Below are 6079 nucleotides of genomic sequence, written 5' to 3'. Positions count from 1 at the left end.
TTAGTTAAGTATCAAGGGCCAAATATTATATTTTAGTCATTACATTATTACCTTCTTTTTAAGATAGGTTTCTAAAAATCCAATATTACAAATATCTAACTTAGTATTGTATTAAATACGTAGTAATACAATAAATAGTTGCAAGCGCAATTGTATTTTACAGAATAGATTAATCAAACAGTTATTCACATAACCACTAGTCCACTACTACCTATATAAAATAAACCATATGTTCGCCGATATAATTTGTGATTTGACACGTATTAAAACCACATTAACCGCATATCCAGTGGTTGCCGTACGATTAAATGAATTGAGTTGCATTGCGAGAGTTAAATCCCTATGTAGGACTTTTTAAATTCATTTTAAAATTACAGAGTCATTTTCAAATTGTTTTTGCGGAATTGTAGTTTTTAGTTTGTTGTTTGTGATAGTAAAAAGCTATGGGTTTATGATTTACTTATTGGTCTAGCGGTACTATGGCAATTAATTTGAGAAATACATTTTCCAATCGAACCAGTAAATATAATTCCTGAGATTAATTAATGCAATCAACCAACAAAATAAACAATGTTATTTTGTTTATTTTATACGTTAACGGTATTACATTTTTCACGTTTGGTATAACTATTACTTTAAAACAACAAAAAATCTTTAAATAAAAATTGATATTGGATATTTTTACCTCCACCACTTTCAACTAAACAACACTACAAATATTTGCAATAAAAATAAAAACTATCCTAGTAAAAACCTAAAACTAAAAAGCGTCGAATCCCATTTCGATTCTAAAATACCCCAGTTCAAATAGTTTCAAAACGAAATATTTATTATTACAATACCGCAATCGGTGAAACTGTCACGTTTCTGAACGGATCAAACACAATTCTGATTAAAATCTATTTGCAAACACTGTAGCACTAGTCGATTAATGCTCTCTGTTTTGGCAGCCATATTTGTTTTTTTGGCGGGAAAATATTTTGGTTTTGTAGTTTCACGAGAGTAATAAAATTTTGTCTGCAACTTCTGTTCGTATCGAGATAAATATAGCCTATGTTTAATGTTAGCGTACTTTTAAAACAGTGAAATCATTTTTCAAATCGGTTCTGTCGTTTCGGAGCCTTTAGGGTAGGTACAAAAAAAAGATTGGTATAGAAAAGTAGGATGTATGGCTGAACATATTAACACGGTTTCGAATATAGTTTCCAGGAAAAAGCCGTTCCATATATTTATTTGTTTTTAAAACTGCTTTTATATTTCAATTTCTCCATGTAATACAAATGAATGTAAATAGAGTAATACCTCGAAATCTGCGGTATTGGATAACTTTATACTGTGTGTAGCAAAAATATGTGGTTTTTAGTATTTTAACAATTTTATTGGTTGGGCAGAAAGTTTATTAAAATGAGTTTCATTTACCAGCGTATAATTTGCTACAATACTGTAACCATGGATTTTTCGCAATACTGTCTTTTATGCTATTTCTCTATCTTGCACTGGAAATTAGATTATATTTTATGAAGTTGGTTATGTATGAAGTTGGTTTTATGGTCTCCTGACCATACTTTGATATAAATCTATCCAAAACTTCTAAGCCACATAATTACCGAGCAAAAACAAAAACCACTTAACATAACCTAAAAAAGAAAAACCAACGAAAAAAGTTTCAATATTGGCTGAACAGACCGTTGCGTGTGCCATCGAAGCATCGAGAGGAAACTATTTCGTTTAGAAACGACACCATTTCCTCTCTGTAACAGTCGCTTCACAAAATGGAGGCCATATTTGTTTTGGGCGAACGTTAAATAATATTGCATTGATAATTTTCGTGTTTCCCATTGATATTGTATTTTAATAAAGAGTGTTCGCGCATGTAAATTGGTTACAAACAGCACAAAATGGCGACTGTCTCGCGGAAAATGGTGCTTATTTTTGCGTGTTCAACGCATTCAAATGTTGTGTTTCGGTTAGAATAAATATTGGGAACATACCTTTTTGGTTGGCTATTGAATATTAATTGTATTTATTGTTCAGTTTAGAGGGGGATACCTGTGTTTGAATAGGCATGATATGAGGGTGTTTGAGACCAGTTTGGTCAGACTATATCACCTATTATAATGATAATGTAGGGTAGTGAACTAGACTATTTTTAGCTGACATCCCACAAACTTTGGAGGTTATGATTTCGTCTTTGTTTTTATGTGCTATATTTCTAACAGTAAGCATTATCTCAATAAAGAAAAAGGTCCTTATATCAAGTAAAATGTTGAACAGTGTGGATTTTGAGCACTTATCAAGTTAAAGCAAATTGAATTCTACAAACTTGGTCCCGTAGACCCGAAGACGTCCATTCAACACAATTACATGAAAATACAATCATTTGTTACATTCGCAAAGGAATTCAAATTGTTCGCCGTCCGAAGTTAAAAGCGTGATAATTAAATTAACTAACTATTCTGGCGAATTTCAGCAAATGAGTTGACAATGTGCAGTAAAGTTAGAAGGTTCTTTTTCGCTTTTTTTCAAAGACAAATGTGATATAAACAAACTTCTCAGCATTCTACTCTTCTCACTAACGAAATTATAGTTTCGACTTTGCAGTCCACGACCATCTTCGCTTAAAATTACATTTTTTAAGGATTATTTCTAGGAATATACATATGAGACTGAGGCGTCGTCCTAATTGGCAGCGATCGCGCGATGGCGCGATGCGTTTTTCATCTAAGACGTCGTCCCAATGGACAGCGATCGCACGATGACACGATGCGTTCTCGTCATGCGATGAGTTCAAACATACAGATTTCATCAGAGTGTCCTATTTGAATCTCGGAACCTCGCAAGTGAGATCGTGAGATGAAAAACGCATCGCGCCATCGCGCGATCGCTGCCAATTAGGGCGACGACTAAGGGACATATCATCCACGGAATTAAGTGTACGCAAGCAACCAGGTGGTGCAGTTGGCGGCATACTGACAATCGTCAAGCGAAACATTCCACGAAGACCACGGCCACACTGGCATCAGTGAGTAATAACTTATACATACATAATATAAAAGATTTTTTATAAGAAAAGGTTCTTTTTTCCAGCAATGTGACAAAGGCAGAATGTTAATAGAACTTCTGAATAAACTTCTTATTATAAAGGAACGCGAGTGAAATGGCGGGAGATGACATTGTAAAAGCAATCCGCCATCTTGGTGTCGCTAAGAAATTGTTATACTTTCTGTTTTATTTTAGCGGTTAATTTCTCGGAAACGATCGTTTTTATAAGAAACTTTTAGTTTAACAGGTGTTCATAGTTTTAAAGGGAAACAGTATCATGTTGTTTGTTTATGAAAGTTTTTCTGTTGTAAACTAGATGGTAGGAACTTCAGGTAAAATTGAGCGTTAAGAAACTTTACAGTACTGCTGTTATGAAGAACTATGATAACCGTTGGAAAATTGTCGTTTTATTCGCTACTAGATTAATTAATTCTTAATTTATCCCCATAACACAGATAAGCAACTTACCAATAATAATTTTGAGTTTGATTAGTCTGCCTAACTGTGCTATAGTTAGTGTTCTAACTGTATAAAAGTAAGCACCAAGTATTTAACCCAATAACCAACTTCTAATATTCATACCTAATTCCGTACAAAATACTGGTGGCCTAACAATTTTAATACCAAGCCTCTTTGGTGACCTCGGAACGGACTTTTTTAATATCATGACCCAAAACGATTGTGGAATATTGTCACGTACTAAACGAGGCCTAATATCAGCCACCGTGGCAGGAATGGCCGGCCCTAAGTTCCTTATATACAAGGAGTAAGGAAAGATGACCAGAGATGCTATAATGCACGTAGGTCAGACGCCTTCTTCTAGATCATATTCGTACGCTTGGTACGAAAACAGTCAGTTACAAGAAAATTAACGAGGTGTTTGGATTCTTTGGGATAGCTGTCAACAACTTTTGGTATTACAAAAAATTCTGGGGTCCATAAAAGGTCGAAAACAGTAACGTTACTCGTCCCCTGCTCACCCTCATTTTAGCGCGCTACTTTCTTCTGCGATTTTTCATTATGGCACCTCCGCTAGTCATTTTGTGCTCCATGCTTACATAATATAATATATTTTTAATAAAAAACTTTTATGAATTACCAAGTTTTTCCCTATTGAGGGTGACGGGGCGATTACGTGAGGGCAGGTTGTTAGCCTAGTTTTTTTTTGGGTTCATGTGGGAAATATTGAAGATAGTTTTTTCTTAGGTGCTGTATTTTATAAGCAAAATTGTCTGTCTGTCCTTTTGTCACACTATAATGATTGAATAAAAAGACTTTTGAAATGGGATAAAACTTTGGAAATCACCGAGAATATCTTTTTCGGTACCAGTGGTGGCCAAAATTAATGAAGTCACTGAAACATTGTGCCATCATGCTATGCATAATGATTTTGTAATAATCGTAGTTTCTCCCAAATTGATATTTACAAATGACTGACTACTGGCTGTCCGACAAAACACCACAAAATTCATAACCTATATTAAAAAAATATATATTTCTCGGTAAATATTCATCTCTCAAAGCTATAAATGAGCTGCCAAGCTGTATTCCCCGCGGTAATTCCCCAAAAGAATCCCATAAGCGGTGCTGTGGAGTTATTATCTCCATTTCACCCTTGGCTCAACATTCCTCCAACCGGCTGTTGTCACGTACCACGTTATTGTCAATAACAGACAAATTATTTTAGCAACTTACCAGGTTTTTGCTTGTGTTGGTCTCTTAATAACCGTCTGAAGAGATATTGGTATACTGTTATGCGTAATCATGTACGTATAGCTATCGTATGTGGATCTATGGAAGTTTCTCTTTTACGCAAAAAACTACTGGATGGATTGTGATGAGACTTTTGGCGAAAGTTGAGTTACTACATGGAGCAACTTTTTTATAACACTACATTAGATTCATAAGCTTGAGCTTCGCCCGTTTTCACTCTATGTGCGAGGTGTGCGGCACACAAAGGCGCCAGCAATTTTTTGGTCTGGAATAATAGTTATCAACGGCATAAAAAGTGTTCCATCCTGAAAAAATTATATAACTTTATTTTAGTTAGTTAATGTTTCCTATAAATATTAAAACCTCTATCGTTACCGCTATTGCAAAAGGCTTCCGTCCATAGTGGTCATTGCTCAAGCTCGCACCCTGATGTTGGGGATAGTAGGTACCTACCTATATAGCTAATAGTGAAAGATTTTTTAGATTTTTCAGTATTATCGGAGCATATAAAAACGAATAAAAAATCCTCTTTATAACATTAAGTAAAATTAAAATAGGCATTTAAGTTTACCTTCTCAAATTGGTATTTACATAGAGGAAGTGAAGCATATTTGGAATACCAGTTTGTTTTTTGAAAATAAATTGAAGGAGAAACGGGATAGCTCAATAAAAAATACATTAAATTATTGTCAAACTATTAAACTTTAATAATGAGAACAATCAAATATAAAAAATACCAGATATATTATCAAAATGCCTATCAAACTAAAAATACTCCAAAAACGTGATTTGACTTAGGGTGCAGATAATTTGGAATATAGTATTCCAAATTATATTCATTTTTTTTTTCTTTGAAATTTGCTAACACTTTTTCTTAGAAACTAATAGAATTCTAATATTTTTATAGTCATTGGCTCTTTACAAATAAAGAATCTTTAAAAAAACATAAAACCGACTCCCGAAAAACTGAAAAGCAAAAAAAACACGGTATTCCAAATTAACAACACACCAACCTAACTTAAAATTGCATGTCAAATTTTTAATTCTAGAAATATTCACAAAATCATAGTAATATCTTAAACTAACAAGGTCACTCCGCAATTAAAATAATTACAATAAAGATTTAGAGTATTACAGCAAATGATTACCACTGATTGCATTCTAACCGAAAAAGTTTTCAAATCAGGCGTCTCATTCGCTGGGGGCTGGTAGCCGAAATGTCAAGATGGGGTCCTGTTTTTAATGCTGTATGGCTTTGTGTATCGTTTGACGTTATGTTTACGGCATAAAAACTCAGATGGCGTTTATATATATTTAGATATCG

The sequence above is a fragment of the Helicoverpa armigera genome, chromosome 18, assembly GCF_030705265.1.
Source record: "Helicoverpa armigera isolate CAAS_96S chromosome 18, ASM3070526v1, whole genome shotgun sequence".
In the NCBI taxonomy this organism is placed as follows: domain Eukaryota; kingdom Metazoa; phylum Arthropoda; class Insecta; order Lepidoptera; family Noctuidae; genus Helicoverpa; species Helicoverpa armigera.
This window is presented reverse-complemented; position numbering follows the sequence as displayed.